This window comes from Suricata suricatta, chromosome 11, assembly GCF_006229205.1.
Source record: "Suricata suricatta isolate VVHF042 chromosome 11, meerkat_22Aug2017_6uvM2_HiC, whole genome shotgun sequence".
Lineage (NCBI taxonomy): Eukaryota > Metazoa > Chordata > Mammalia > Carnivora > Herpestidae > Suricata > Suricata suricatta.
In genome coordinates this window covers 86,481,446-86,498,923 of record NC_043710.1, presented here as the reverse complement: position 1 = coordinate 86,498,923, position 17,478 = coordinate 86,481,446, and positions in this window count along the sequence as shown.

Genomic DNA, 17,478 nt, shown 5'->3' with positions numbered 1-17,478 from the left:
GATCACATCTAAAGATCACATGGGGTGGGGGCCAAAGCACTACATGAAAATTAAGAAGTGGAAATTCGAGAACATTCCTTTGCTTGGAGGATTCTTGTGTGTGGTCAGCTCTGCACAAGGACCAGACACAGAAGCAGGTACCTCGTGGAATTTGGGGGTTTATCGTCCTGGCCTGGATTTCATTTGTTTGAAATACATGAGAGCATGGGTGTGGCAAAAACAATCTCTTCTAACAACCAGAGGTTTTGTTTCTAGTTTAGACACCATTATTTACTAAACGAGGGACTCTGAGCAAATCAATTGGTGTTTTCAGTCTAAGTTTCATGGTCGCCAAATATCATGTGTTAATTGTTGTTACCGAATATGTAAAAATGCTCAGGATTTTTATTTGACGATTGCATGTCTCTCCTATGAGGTAATAAAACTTCTCCAGGGGAAGTATTTGCTTTGTTATTTGTTTGCGTCCCACACCGGAGGGGCGTAGCACAGGACTGTGACTTAATAATCATTCAGTGATGATTACAAATGGCTCACCCAATAAATTCCATGACCTTAAACCTAATTACACTACTGCTTTTTCTGAAAGAGAAAATTTCCATTATGGAGTTTTTAGTTGAGGAGGAAAACTCCACGCCGTTATTTAACAAGATGATCAGGCTGAAGGCAGAATCTCGGCTGTCAGCCTCACCTCCCTTCCGAACTAAAAATGACACCCTCCCTTCTTGTCCTGAACAAAGTTTTATGCAGACTATAAAACAACTCCAGGGGGTATGGTTATAATGAGACAGCCACCTCCCTGGGGCTTTGCAGGCATTGGTTATACGCTTTGACTTCACACCGCGGTCTGATTACATCTCCATAACCACTCTGCTTCTCTACTTAGACCCCATCCCAATAGTTCAGACATCCTTTCTGCTTTTTTCTCATTTAAATAGACTAATAATTTTTAAAAGACTCTCCAAATTGCAAGTCAATTGTGTCTTGTATTTGGTGAATGCAAATGTTTCAGGCAGTTGGATATCAGTCCCTCTTTGGCATATTAGATCATGTGCTGTCCCCAGTTCTGTCCCTGAGGTATCAGGCTCAGTGATCAGAAAACCTACTGGAGATCCCAGCACCAACAAAGGATGCAACTCAATTAGCTCAAATCTTTACAGTTTTACAGCCTAAATGGAGAGACGCAAATCCCAGGAGTCTCGCCCAGGGAATCAAGATATGCACAATGATGTGGAAAGCCTGAGATTTACAGGGTCACTTTTTGATTACTGTTTAGTATGGGGTGCAAATAACTCTGAGGAAATGGAACCCTAGAGAACACTTACTGTCAGTGGGACGTGCAGAACCCCAGCACTGGAGGTTGCTACGTGGTCCATGGAGGTCACCACAAGGACACTGCTCATCCCATGTGGAAACGTCTCCAGAGCCTGATGAAGGAGGCCTCCCTATTTCCTGATGTCCAATCTTGCCAATTCTGAAGCAATGCACAAGTAATTGAAATACTTCCTACTCTTCTTTAGAAATTGATATCATTCAGGATACTTTCCAACTAGTTGGCAAGCTTTTTTTTTTTAGTATTGTAGAGTGCTCATTACTAAGCTAAGCATCATGTCCATGGGTATAAATTAGGTAGTCCTTGACTTATACATTTCAGAAAAACAAAAAGGGAAATAGTGAATGAAGGCAAAAAATAAATACATGACTATGGAAATTTACAACCTCCTTCTCCCCAGTACATTATAGGTTTAGTGAGAATAGGGATGGGATTATTTAGTTTTGTATTCATTATACACTGCTTCTTTCCACCCCATGGGGAGAGCAGCACATAGCATGTAATAGATACTTGGTAACTGTCAATGAACATATGATTGAATGATAAATAGTATAGTTCTATCTACACACTGTAGATACTCAAGGAGACACATACTCAAAAGAAGTATAGGCAGCCAAAGGAGAATGGGACATCCAGTATTTTAAGGCAGTGATCTGGAAGAGCATCTCAGCGCTGTCTTTTTTGTTTTTTAACAGCTTCATTGAAATATAATCCACATACCATACAATTTACCTTCTTAAATTGTACATTGCAGTATGTTATAGCATATTCTCAGGGCTGTGCAACTGTAATCTAATTTTAGAACATTTTCATCCCCCTGGAAAGAAACCCTGTCTCCATTAGCAGACACTGTCCATTCTCCTTACACCAGCCCTGCTGTAGACAATCTACTTTCTGTCTCTACTCATCTGACCATTCTGGACGTTTTGTATAAACGGAACCATATAATAAACGGTTTTTGCATCTCGCGTCTTTTACTTAACATGTTTTCAAGGTCCATCCATGTTGTAGCAAATATTAGCACTCCATTCAAGTGTTATAGTTTGCTATCCTATGCATATATCACATTTTATTTAACCATTCACCAACTGATAGACATTTGCTTATGTCCACTTTGTTACTATTATGACTCAGGCTTCTGTGAAAACTTGTATCCATGTTTTTGGGTAGATCTATATTTCCATTTCTCCGGGGTATATATCTAGGGATGGAATTACTGGGTTAAATGGCAACTCTGTTTAACATTTTAAGGAATTGCAAAATTCTTTCTAAAGTGACTACACAATTTTATAATTCCATCACCAACATATAGACATTATAGTTTCTCTACATTCTTGTGAACACTTTTTTTTTAAAATAGTTTGTTGTCAAATTGCTTTCCATATTTGTGAACACTTTTTATGGTCAGATTTTTTTTCTTTAATTGAAGTATAGTTGACATACATGGTCTATCTTTTTTTATTATGGCCACCTTAGAGGGTATGAAGTGTTATCACATGATTTTGATTTACATTTCCTCGGTGCCTAATGATTTGAGCATTGTTTCAGATGTTTACTAACCTTATTTTAAAATTTCTTGGGGAAATGTCTGTTCAAGTCTTCTTTACATTTTTTTGCGTGGGCCATTTGTTCTTCTCTTTATGAGTTATGAGTTCTTTATATATTCTGGATGCAAGTCTCTTATCATATACATAATTTTCAAATATCTTCTTTTAATCTGTGGGTTGTCTACTCACTTTCTGGATTTTATTTTTACTAATTTTTAATTTTGACATAATACAATTGATTGATTGATTGGCCTGCTACGCTTTTAGTGAAGCTGTGTATAAGACACCAAGGTTTCTTGGTTTCATTACTGACTAACTTGGTTTCATTCACAAAGTGAGAATCCTTTTTTTTCTTTTTCAGACTATTTTAGGTCATTCTGAGACCCTTGCATTTCTTTATGGATTTTACGATTGGCTCATCGATTTCTACAAGAAAGCGAAGCTGGGATTTTGGTAAGCAATGTGTTGAATATAGAAATAAATTTGAGTAGTAATGGCATCTGAGCAGTATGAACTGTTTATTTTATTTATTTATTGTTTAATATATTTGTAGGTCTCAGGGTATAAGTCTCACACTTTTATTAAAATTACACCGAAGTATTTTGTTATTTTTGATGGTATTTCAAATATAGTTCCCCCCCAAATTTTATTTTCACAATGTTCATTTCACTGCCAATGTAGAGAAATAAAATTAATCTTTGCATACTGATCTTATATAATCTAGAGTATTCCTGAACCCCTTCATAAGTTCTAATAGCTTTTACAGTTCATTCTTTCATATATTCTGTATATCATTTTGTCTCTTAAAGTTTCTACTTGGGTGTGGCCCCTCTCGTGCCTGCCTGCATTCCATTTGTCTACCTATCTGTCACTTAGATAAACCTCTAATGTGTTTTATGCATTCATCCCATTTAGTAACAAGGGATATTAAAACAATGAGTACTCAGAGGTCAATATTTAGTAACAGCAATTAGACAGTCTTAATGTGGAATTTACTTTTTTCCATTTCTTTCCTTTTCTTATAAGTGCCTGGCAGTGGACAGCAGTGATCACCCGTGCTGCCCGAATTCCAAGTTTTATCTATCACAGCTTTTGAGTAATTAGTACTACTGGCAGCACAGTGACAATGCAGATATTTTAGTGTTAACCTCTGAAAGGGTCGCAGAGACTCCTGGGACTATGCACTACATGTGGAGAACCACTGCAAAGTACCACTGAGAGATGTTAAAAGAGAAAGAGGAGATTCTTCTACATGAACAAAGGGAAGAAAGTACATATGGGCCCAAACCACATGTGCTTATCAGAATTTAAGGAAAACAGCTTTGGTGGAGAGAAGACTGGCTATTTAAAAAGATTCACTGGAGGAAGAATGAGAGCAGAGGAAATATTCAGCAGATATTAACTTAATACAGCAGGAAATGGCAAGCAGGAAGGGGCAGAAGTTGCATTTAGGAGCTGTGTAGTGATTTGAGTGTTGTTGTTTTGTTTTGCTAGATTTGTTTTGGCTTCTGACTGTGGAGTCAAGTGTAATTAAATGGCCGCAGAGCCACTTTATCGTTTAGGAACCCAGGTTGAAGGTCCTTACACATATACAATGTGTTGAGTTGCCATAGATATTATATAATGTATGATATTATGTTTAATATAACAAGTTAAGAAGCACCAAAATAGTGATGTCTGGGTGACTCAGTTAAGCATCCGACTTCGGCTCAGGTCATGATCTTGTGGTCTATGAGTTCGAGCCCCATGCTGGGCTCTGTGCTGACAGTCAGAGCCTGGAGTCCGTTTTGGATTCTGTGTCTCTTTCTCTTTCTGCCCCTACCCTGCTCATGCTCTATCTCTGTCTCTCAGAAATAAATAAACATTAAAAATTGTTTTTCAAAAAAGGAAACACCCAAGTAATAATTGGCATGTGCAGTTTTTGTGCAAGAAGTTAAGGCAAACACTAGAGGTAGATTTACCACGAAGCTAATGAAATTGGTTTGTCAAGACCACTCGCTTTAGGTGCAGCTGGCTGGCTCTGCTGGGAGAGCATGTGACTCTTAATCTCAGAATTTTGAGTTCAAGCCCTGCATAGGGCATAGAGATTATAAAACAAAACAAAACAAAACAACAGAAACAAAACATAACACACACACACACACACACACACACACACACACACACACAACTGACTGGGTGGGTGCCTTCCAAAATCTTGCTTCTAATTTTGTATCTGTAATTTTGTAATGCTTTCCTTTAATAGGTAGCTTCAAATTTTGTGAATTTTAGGCCCTATGCCCAGATAGATCCCTGGTGGGGACTGTTCTCCAGGACCAGGTTTCCTTTGCAACGTATTCTTCATCCTCTACCTTGCTCTTCTTAGTCATGTTGTGAAGAGACACGGCCTCTGCCCAGTGGACCACACTCATCACTAACAACAGACAGTTACAAGGAACACTGAGAAGATCTAGCAAGGGTGGGCCTACTAAACAAGGCAGGCCTCTTCTGCCCACTGCCATCAAGCAAGAAGGCCCTTCCTAAAGCAAAAAGGCAGATCGTTTTCCAAGGTTGGCGTGGGTTTTATCCCAAAGAAGTCAGTTGTGAACCTTCAAATGATCAAACAAGACTTGGTATCCTAATAGTATACAGATACATTGTTTATTTTTTCTTTATTTTTATGAAGTCTTTGGCAGGCATTCAGTCCAAACTGTCTTTAGAACTTAACATGGAGGGGAGCACCTGGATGGTTCAGTGGGTTAAGTGTCCAACTTTGGCTCCCGTCATGATCTTGCGGTTTGTGAGTTTGAGCCCCACTTCAGGCTCTGTGCTGAAAGCTCAGAGCCCAGAGCCTGCTTTGGATTCTGCAGCTCCCTCTCTCTCTGCTCCCTTCTACTCATGCTTTTTCTCTGCCTCTCAAAAATAAATAAACATTAAAAAAACCTATACAAATAGAAAAAGAACTTAACCCCCAGGAATGACAGAGGCCTCAGGAGTAATTCACATGCTGCAAAGACATCCATCCTTTCGGGCCTCTGGATTCAATTGTTTGTTAATGCATTCGGTGGGTAGCTGGATTCTAAAAAACAAGCCAACAGTTTAATATGAGGTCCCAACAAGCATAAAGCTAGAGGATAAGGGGACATCCAAACCAGAAGTCCCTTCTACAGGAGATCAGCAAACTCACAACTGTCCATAAAATGAAAAGAAAACACACTTTAATGAGGGAAAACTACACTGACATTTTTAAAGAAATAGGCTATGCAATATGCTTTCATTCCCTGTAGGGCTGTATGGATCTAAACACCTGATGGCATCCAGCCCTGTGGATTTGATCTGGGACTTCAAAGCTTTGAAAATACTCATCCCTCTTCCCATGACATAGTCATAACTCACCCTATCAAGATATATGAATTCTCCAGAGAGGCACTGATATGGATAGTGGAAGAATGAAGAAGGATGATTCATTTTTCAGGTTATTGCACCCTGAAAGTTCTAGGAGGGGCTGGATTTGCAGTGGCCTGTCCCACAGCAGTGAAAATCCAACCTTTCTTGATGGAGGTGATACCAGATAACCTGTATTAGAGACCTCTGTAACTTCACATTTCATTTCTTTATATCCACCTGCCTACTTAATTAGCTAAAAGGGGTCATAGTCTAGGGCTCTATTTGTATAGTAATTCTATTTGTATATGTACAGGAAGGAAGCCTCAGGCTATGCAATATGCTTTAATATCTTGCCGACCATGGGGCACCTGGGTGGCACAGGCAGTTAAGCCTCTGCCTCTTGGTTTTGGCTCAGATCATGATCTCACCATTGGTGGATTTAAGCCCCACGTTGGGCTCTGCACTGGTGGTGTTCTGTCTCTGTCTCTGTCTCTGTCTCTCTCAAATAAATAAATAAACTCAAAATTATATTTTAAAAAAATATATTGCTGACCAGCTTTCCCTACTGGAGGAAAAAAGCTGTGTCTGCAGGCTGAAGCAGTGGCCACCCCAAGGCACTATACTTTCTTGAATAGTTTCCCATCTGTACTTGGTGATGACAAACAAGATGAAGAATTTATCATCCATGTCCCTATGGCCATACCTAGAAGACAGCAGGCCATCCTAAGGTAATCTCCTAAAACTGGTATACCCTTAGATTTTCTTCCAGTGTCTCCATGGTTCCCATTTGCCTTTCATTGGTCTTTGGTATCTACTTTACCCAGTCTTTACTTTCATTTTAAAGAATCTGTGGACTATTTAACTTTGCTCATCAAAACTGATAAAGGGTTAGTACTTGGACAGAGTATCACCATCCTCTCTCTTTCAGAGATTCACATTCCAATAAGAGAACACTCTCAAGAGATTAGCTAATGTATGAGGAATAGTTAGAAGTTGCACAAAGTAAGGAAGGAAGGGAGATATATCAGCATTACCTCAGCACTGAACTGGATGTAGTAAAAGGACCGAGGATTATTTCTTAAAGCTTCTTCCTCCCATCCCCAGAGGTAAGGGTGGCTTTGCTAATGTAAGTACCACCTAGGAGACTCACAGAGGTCAAACAGTGTCTCACTAGCTTTTCTGGTCTCTCTAATTGAGATAGAGGCTGGAGTCATGATCTTTAATGTTGCAGGCTGACTATGTGAACTGGCACTGTAGGACAGTAGAATGAGCAATGACTTTTGAGTCAGAGTTTGAGTTCTCTACCTCAGTACCTCAAAGGTAAAATTGAGGTAAATGATACCTATTTCAAAGATCTGTCATCATAAGAAAACAAGATGAGTTAAATGGGTGGATAAACTAAGAATAATTAGAGAATCTATGTTGTGAATGATTTCTATGGAAGCATTTAGAGCTATTTCTAAGCCTAATTCTCCTCTTGTAAACATGCAGCAGGGTTCCCAGGTGGACAGGTGCTCTCATGTGGAATCAAGTGACATCTTTTATGCCATTACTGTCCACTATTTCTATGCATCCATTGATTCACATGGGAGCTAGGACATTCCTGAATCATGCACACACTTGGGATGCAAGTGTGTGCTTGGTTAAACTGAGGGTCCCAATTGGGATTTCATGGTTTCTCAGAAAATCCATCGTGGGAAAATTAATCAGGCCAAAGAGATGTACTTGGAAGCCAGAGAGGAGAATAAAGAGGTGTAATGTTTCAAATAACAGCATGGTGGCTTTTGCTAAATTCCACCCAGACTCACCTCCTTTCATATTTCATGTGTACCGTATGGAATGGGTAGTTGTGTATGTGAAAAGTGTACATTTCAGGGCCCAAGCAAACCTATTAAAGAGTCCCTGTAAGAAGGCAAAGCCCAGAGGAATGAAAGTTGTTTCCAAACTTGAACAAAGAAACGTGGGCAATCATGGCTGCAAAGTAACCACGGTGAGAGCTACGGGCAGTTGCAGGCTGCTCTGAGCAGTGGGCACAGATATCCACAATGAAAGCCAAGGATCACTGGAGAATCCCTCTCTGTTTTAGTCCATTTCGCAGTGATCTTGGTAGCCTTATGGGAGCTCCCAGTATATATCAACAGGCAGCTCAGGGCTCACTAGCGACATAACCAACCAGGAGCTCATACCAACTGGAAAGCAGTCAGTTGCTGTAGGCAACAGGCAGCAGCATGTTCAGTGGCCAAACAGAACGTCCAGGAAAGAGCTCGGTGCAGAGTGGCAACAGTAAGAGCTGCTCGAGATGAGATTCATGATTGATTCCAGAGCAAAGTAGGATACCGAGTCTCAGCAATGGCAGAAATGACATGTGAGTGCAGATGAGATATGAATGGAAGACTACCAGGTATATGCCTCAGACAGAGCCACAAAATCAAGGAGGCAGGTATTCAGGTGACCTGAAATTATATATACAACTAAATTTAGCCTGACCAGCAGGTATCGTACCTTTCTTAGGGACAGTCACTGCGGAAGCAGATTCAGTTAAAGAGAGATTCTATAGTAAGTCATGTGAACTGTTTATTATCTATCTTCTGTCTCATGGAATGAAAATTCCCTGAGTTCTGTGACCTTACCTGTTTTATATACTGTTATATCCCAGTGCCTATAACAGTAACCGGTACACACTAAGCACACAATATGTACTTATGGAATGAGTGACTGCTTTAATGGCTAAAATCATAAAGCAATATGGCAAATGCAACAGTATGCAGTGAAAATAGCAAAAATGATATCTCTTGAGAAAATAGAGGGTGTGAGGGAATGTTTTCAGAGGAGATAATAAGTAAATCAATTTAAAAAGAAACAATAGGCATGGGATTTTAAAAATGGAATATTTCATACAGTGGGAGAAATATGTACTAAGATATATATTTAAGTGGTTAGTAGAGCAATCACCTAAGATTTACTGATTGAAGAACTTGTAGTAATTACTTTGGTAACTCCTGATAGAGGAGCCCAGAGAAGTCCTTGGGTAGCTGGGTATTTGGTGACAATTCACTGAATCCACTGATGGGATTGATTTGTTGGTTCAGAGCACAGATTTTAACTCTTCCTGTTTCTTAGTGAAACCCAAGTTCAGAGAAAGAAAATGCCTTTTTCTTGGCCCACTTAAAATTGGCTTTTGAGATTTGGAAGGAATGCCACGCTGTCTAGATTTCCAGTCCTGAGTCTTTGGATTCAGTCAAATCCTCTCGTGCATCAAGTTGTGTGTGTGCTTTTCTGAATTCTAGGTGCAATTATCCTGAACTGCCATTCCCAAAAGGATTTTCTCCTCTAAAGGCTTTAGGGGACATTCATCATTCTCTCTCATAAGACACCATGATTGATGTGGTCAGTCCTGTGGTGTGCAAGATTATTAGCATGGGCATTCCTCTTCACCTTTCTTGATGACATACAGACTCATTTTTTCTGAGAAACAGGTTAATACAGATCAGATCCCACTGCAGAGAATAGCTATTGCTCCCAAGAAAAGAAGAAATTCAGGCTCGACTCATTTTATTGCCAGGTTTATACTATTCTAGAGGAATTTGGTTTGATTTCTCTAAAAAGGGTATTGAACTGAAAAGGAAGTCTAGGATAACATTTGGGAATTAGCGTGTTGTTTTGATTTCTGTAGTCAGTTATCTTCTGTCTTATTTATGTAAGTATGGACCTTACACTTTGCATTGTTATCTCTCAATTTCCACTTTGGTAAATTGGAAATAGACAAATCTCTTCATGATCAATCATGAGATGATAAAACTGAAGCAAGAAAAGTTGCCAAATGGACCATAAAGATAATAATCATTTCTAAGATTTATTTTGATTTTAATTGAAGCTATTCTTGGTAAAAAAAAAATGAAGGAAAAAGATTCTGAATTTACTGCTTTAACATTTCAGGTGAAACCATGTATATAACAGTACCATGTCCCAAAACATAACCCAATCTGAGCACTATTGGGGATGAGAGGTTGGGATTATGTATATCCCTGAAGTGGTGGTCTGTCAGTCCTTCTGTTCCTTGTCTTCAAGATGTTGATGATTATTTCCTTCTGCAGAAGTTTTACTCACAGGCATGACATAGAATGTGATAACATTTACTAGGATTTTCTCAAGGGTCATTGATTCATGGATAAAAAGGAGGTTCACCAACAATAATTCAAATTTCCCAACACGATGAACAAAAGATAATATTCAACATCTAAGGAGGTTTTTCCCTGGTATCACTTGACTTCCTGGGTATTGCACATTTAATCACAAATAGCCCTGGGACACCTGGGTGGCTCTGTCAGTTAAGTGTCTGACTTCTGCTCAGGTCATGATCTCACAGTTAGTGAGTTCAAGTCCTGCATCAGGCTCTGTGCTGTGGGCTCTGTGGAGCCTACTTCAAGTTCTGTGTCTCCCTCTCTCTCCCTCTCCCCTGACCCTGCTCTCTCCTCTGTCTCTCTGTCTCTCTCAAAAATAAATATTAAAAAAACAAATAGCCCTGTGACATGTTTCCACTTCCACTTTCTTTGATATTCTTTAAGATATTCCTCTGTAACCAGGATAATGTCCTTTAAGAACGTTAAGACCTGTCCATGTTTTTATGTGGTAAGATCAGATAAGTTAGAAAATAATAATTAGAAGTGTATAATAGTTCTATAAATTTCTGAGAGAACTTTTTAAAAGGTGTTTATTATTTCTGAAAGAGAGAGAGAGAAGTAGGGGCAGAGAGAGAGAGAGAGAGAGAGAGAGAGAGAGATTCTGAAGCAGGCTCCAGCTTCTGAGCCATCATCACAGAGCCTAATGTACCCACAAACCATGAAATCATGACCTGAGCTGAAGTTGGACCCTTAACCAACTGAGCCACCTAGGTGCCCCTAGGAAGAACTTATTTTTACACTTAACTTTTTAATTCCTTCTTCTTTTGTTGTTGTTATTTTTTGTTTTGATTTATTTTTACCACGAAGCCCTATAGGACTTACTCTTATGCACACTAAGACATTTTTAAACTGGCCATCACACCTGGCTTTGAACTGTTCCAGACACTTACATATTCTCCATTTAAAGATAGGAGCTGAGGGGCGCCTGGGTCGCTCAGTCAGTTGGGCATCTGGCTTTGGTTCAGGTCATGATCTCATGGTTCGTAGGTTTGAGCCCTGCGTCAGGCTCTGTGCTGACAGCTAGCTCAGAGCCTGGAGCCTGCTTTGGATTCTGTTTCTCCCTCTCTGTCTGACCCTCCCCTGCTCATGCTGTCTCTCTCTGTCTCTCAAAAATAAATTTAAAAAAATAATAAAAATAGGAGCTGAAAGGGGAGACTGTTCTTCCTAGGTGACACTCTCTGTCACTCTGTCACCCTTCTCTTAGCTTTACACAGACACCCATGAAGAGATCCACAGGAGCACACCATTATCCAGACTGTGTCAAGGTTTCATAGGTTGTCCCTGTGAGATGCAATCCTCTGTGCCCTACACCACTCTTTTCGATGTCACTTCCTCCAGTCTCTCCCTGTCTAGGGGTCATGTACCCTTCTGAAAATCTCTAAGGTGGACAAAAATCCTCAGAAGCCAAAGTGAGGACCTCATGTCCATACATTTTTATGAGGACTCACAATCCAGGCAAGAGTCCGGGCTCACAACCTAGTTATGAAACCAAGAGTTGCGCCCAAGCCAAGATGGACCTCTCCCACCCCACCTCCCCACACTCTGCTTCAGGTTTCTCATCAGGCTCCAACTGTCAAAAGAATGTTCTTTCGGTCTCTAAATAGGAAATGAAAGTGCCACCCAGAAGTTAAAGGCAGCAGGAACAACAGCTGTGAGATATTTTGTGGCAAAGTCAGCGTGTATGTACCCTAGGAGGAAGGAGGGGGAAAGTGTTGAAAGCGAGGGTAGCAGAGAAGTCTGCTCAGTTAATTTATCTCTCTTCTGATTGTCCTATTATTCTGATGGAAACCTGCATCAGACACATGCATATTATTCTGATGGGCACCTTCTCTCTGAACCCACAGTCCAATGAAAAGGAAACAAGAGGATGATTGGTATTCTTATCTTGCTTGTTTGAATTATTTGAATATGTTCCACACTATTTTCACTGTTTACAATTATTATTGCTAATAGATTTTAAATTGTCTTACTAAATTATTATTGTTGATTTAAGCCGGGCCGGGGGGAGGGGGGAATGGCATCATGCCTCTTTCAGAGACCTGCCGAGAGCCTCCAGCAAGCGCTGCACAAACCTAATTCATACATTTGCAGGGAGGCTGAAGCCAAGGCCTCCTCAGGCCATTAACCTAAACTGGATTTCAGAGAGAGAATCACACTTGTACAATCCAAAAAGCAATCTTTGTGCTATTACAACTTTAATTTTTTAAAGCTTTGGCTTTTATGTGGCACTCTACCATCTCGTCTGTCTTCTCTCAGCTTCAGTTCTTTCTTTTCCCAGAGCACATGTCTATTTATACCCCCATCTGGAATGAAGGTACACTAGGAAAGACTGTAACCCAGATAATAAGTGCTGGTTGCAGATTATTCAATTATGACTTCTCTTATTTCTCTAAGGATTACTTAAGACTTTTTCTTGGCTGCTGTTTGGTTCTTTATGCAATCATTGCAGGCAAGAGGGTAAAATGGCAATGCCTTAAATTTTTTTTAATAAAAATAGAAATGAAAGACAATCCCAATAGCTTCATTTCCAAAAGAGGGTAGAGGGGTGAACTTTTAATAGCCAAAGAAAGCTCAATAGTCAGGAAACTAATGGCTTGACGGTATCTGATGCCACAATACTGATCCCCAGAAAATAATAGAGGAACCTCTGCATCCTCCAGGAGTGGAAAAAAGAAGGTATGAGTTTCGTCTATGAGTTCCAATAAAAAAAACTTCTTGCCCTGAATTAGCAAGGCCCTCTCACTATTCCTGATGGGAAGAATGAAGATGAAATGACATAGGGAAAATGAAGTTACAGCCAAGTCAAGAAAATGCCTGCAAAATTACAAATGTGAACTTTTTCATTATCTATTAATCAAGTTCCTGTTGCATGGTCAGGGGGAAATTAAATTCTTATTTTGCAACACTGATGCCTTTAGAAAGATATGGTAAGAAATTAGGAAATGTTAAATTATCCTTCTCTCCCCTGTCACTCTCCTTTCCACACTTAGTTACTTACCAGCTCTCATTCTTCTTGCTTTGGCCTTGCTTTTATTTTTCCTGAGTTTTCTTTCTTTGTGGACCAGATATCTGCAAAGAAAATAAAGGAAATAAAGGGATCAACATTCCCACCACTGGAAGAAAGAGTTAGCTTATAGACTTGCAAGGAAAAGTCAGGGTTGAGAATGATTTGATCAAGCTGAGAAACAGGTGGGAGCAGAACGCTAAATGAGTAGCCCATCAACGTGAAGTCTTCATACAGGTCAAAAATCATTTATACTAGTTAGAAATAAAGGAAAATATCCTTCATTAGCAGGAGGCGAACTGGATGGGGCAGTGTTAGTTGATGTTAAGTACAATATGAGTCATCAGTATGATGCATCTTCTGTAGGATCAGATCCTGTCTGGAACAAGGGAAAGAGAAACCATATTTTGCTCTATGCTGATCAGTTTGTATCTAGAGTACTTGGTACATGTTTTGAACATCATGCTTTAAGGAAACTGACAGAGAGGACGTTAGGTTTTACAAAAGGTAGACTATAATGGACCCCCAAAGTAGGGTTTTTTAAACATCATAATGAGAAGGCAGGGGAGAAACATCCAGAAACTTGAAAACTTTGATTTTCATTAGTTCCTGGGCCATCTGATCACCAAACTGGCACTACTCTAAAGAGTCAATCTAATGCCTGGGGTGGACAGTTCTAAATTTTAAAATGCTAGTAGACTCCTCTCACTCAAAAAAATCTGTGACTCTAAGAATCAAGGTTCTGCCTTTTATTCCCCCACCTCTGTGACCATAAGAAAATGGGTTCCTATCTTTGTACTTCAGGTTTTCCATCATTGAAGTGAGAAACAATGAGTGAATGTTCTTTGTTTTTGTATATTCCACATTGTGAAATATTTTGGAGTGAGCAAAATGGCAGGTATGTGCCCAGAATTAATTACCACCGGCCTCTGCACGGCCATGTTTACTTCAGAAAACTGTTGACGTCTCTGAATCATTGCTCCACAGAGGTGGCTGGGAAGGCACGTAGTAATGAGAAGGTGCACTGCACTCTCCAGGCACATTGGCACTTTTCAATTATTTATGCAGTTTAATCCCATTGAAAAAACACGTTCTCCAAAGAACACCCCCAGGTCCTCTGCTTGCTGTTGCTGACAGAAAGTAATATGGGAAAAATGAGAGCGAGGACTGCCCTAAAGGGAGCTTGTCTGACCTTCCCAGAGACCCTGGGTATTAAAGCAGGTATTTTGCTTAGCTAATAATAACTTTGCCCAGGATTTGTCATCTTCAAAGAACTTCAATTAATCCTCATAACACCCTGGTGGGCTGCAGAAGGTAAGTGTTATTATCTCCATTTCATATGAGGCAAAATGCAGGCACAAACAGAGGAGGGAAATGGTTTGTTTGAGATAGCAAGTACCAAGTTAAATTTAGCAGTAAGAAGGCTCTTAGGCCACATGCCTTCCCACTGTAAGGTCCCTTCAGTAACATTTCTGGGGCAGAGCACATGGAGCAGATATTAAGAGCTACAGAAGCAGCCGGAGGAAGGTGCTGCCTGACCAAAATGTCTTACTGGAGACATGAAGAGTAGGAAAAGGGTAAAGAGTGAGAGCAGAAGAAAAAATTGTTCTGGGACAGAGAACTCCACAGCGAAGGAGAAAAAAAATAGAAAAAAAAAAAAAGGAAAGCATGAGATCTTTCAAGTCTGCTCTGAGTATACAAAATTATTAATCTATGTTGCAAGGAGATCATAGGGCAAAATAAAATGCTACTATAACTTCCAAGCCTTAATTGCCATATAAACAGAGACTGAGGAAGAAGTTGAGACATTGGTCTGTCAGGGACGATGGCTCTGGATGAGTGACTGCAGACCAGCGTGGATAGGTTTCTTACTTTTCCTTCTAAGTCACAAGTTTCTTCCATTATCTGCCTAATACTGTTTGCCTCTGTCATTCTAGCCTGTTAAATTTATGATCCTCATAGCACGCAGGTTTTCAGATTCTTTTAGTTTCCTTTTTCGTAGAACGGTAAAAGACTCACTCAATTGGCTATCCGTAGTGATCATCAGCCCACCCAATTCTGTGGCCGTGAGATTAGAGCTGGGTGAACCCTCAAGAGCATCTAGTCCAGAACCCTCTTTTCCAGCTGAAGGTGCAGAGGCCAGAAAGGAAATAGAACCTGTTCAAGGGCACCTGGGTGGTAAATGAAAGCAAGGAGAACTGGAAGCCAGTATTTTACTCTCGTGAGAAGAAATTCTTCAGATTGCTCACGTTACAGTTGCATTAAGAAACTACATAATGAAAATTTTTGAAGGAGCTATTAAGCATGTCAGAAATACAATGTCAGTCTGGTAAACCCTAAGGAAATGAGAGCCAGAGAGATGTCTGAAATGTACCCCTTATCTGTAATTTAGTGGCATAGCTTTAGATAGCTTCGTTTGCCAATGCTAAGGTTTCCTTTCTGGATTGGTGAATCCATGGCGAGAAAGGATAAGGGGTACACAAGGTCAGAGATGCACTCAGTGGTCTTTCAGGGTTACCTGATCCGAGAAAATCCACAAGTGTTCCATTGCAAGTTGAGAGTGAAAGCGGGTGTATTTTCTCAGCCATTTCTCTGAAAGAGAATGAACCATGTTAGGAGACTCTCTGATGGAATCGTCATGTACCTTCTGCTTTTAAAAATAATACATTAAAGAGGCAAAAGAAAGGAGAACCCAGTCATACACCAAAGAAGAAATGTGAAATGGGGCCACAAATGAGAAGTGGGATGCAGCCAGTGGAAAGCCCCCCCCCCACACACTAAGATAAACTGTTGCCACAGCATCTGTTATGATTTGGTTTTTGTGTTAGGAGGGGAGCCTAAGTAAGGAGAGCAAGAGGAAAAATCATGGTAATTTCATATTTGGACATATCTGCATTCTGAGGGAAAAAAAAAACCCCAAAACAATTGTATTTCTTATGCGTCTCAGAGAGAATGGTAACCGACACAGAGAAGAAAAGAATTAAGATTGCAGTCACCTTGACAAGATAATGTGTATGTGTTTTGTGTTTGAGTCCATCGTTTGTGTTAGGTTCAAGAGGGCTGCTGGGCGATGGATTTTGTCAGAGTTGGCTGGTTGTTTTCCATTCACACATGTTTGTTTTAGAATGAGGTGTCAGTCACTGTCTCTGCAAATGAGCATGCTAAGTGGAAGTCATTTCTCCACTAGCCATCATATGACACGACATCTTCAAAGGCAGGTCATGTCTCGGGCTGTAGACATCAGAGCCCTATGGAATTAGCCTCCTCCCCTCAAGCCACATGTCCATGCTGATTGTAAAATGGCCACTCTAATGTGATGTCAGAGGCTCACAGATGACAACGGAGATTGTTGCCCATGTAATTCTTCTCCAAACCCTTCCTCCCTTCACACAGTGCCTGCTCCCAATATTTAGTATGCTTCGCCTACTAGAAGTGTCCAGTGAAAGGAAAATTCACAAGACAGCTTTGATAATTCCCCAGATGTAGACCTTCCCTAGAGTCTAGACTCACTGTCTTATGAAGAAATACCTCTTGAGGAGGCTGTAGATTTCTAAGACAAAATATGCATTACCCCCTCTCCAAACCAATGCTCCTTTGTGCAAAGGAGATTATAGTGCATCATATGATTTCTTTCTAAAAGAGCATAGGTTTGGACTGAACCTATGAGAAAAGAACAATTCTCATAGGTTTTGGTTTCTTTTTTCTTATTTGCTATGGCAGGGTGCTTCATTTTGGACTGAATATCTATCCATTTTCTCCCGTTGTTTACTGTGGGAGAAAAGCCATCCTCCAAAAGCCATCCCAACCCCTGCTGACACCCACACTCCCACTACAAACGATTCTATTTATCCATCAAATGCTAACCCTCCTTAATATGTCTAACAGACTTCATTACAATGGTTTTGTCTTCCCATAATAATTTGTTGATAAAAGTAACGTTAATGTCACTTAAGTAAATGAATTGATGAATGAACGTAATGGCATACCCTATTGTGAGGGTAATGACTTGGAATCAGGTGAATCTGGATTTAAATCCTAGCTTCCCCGCTT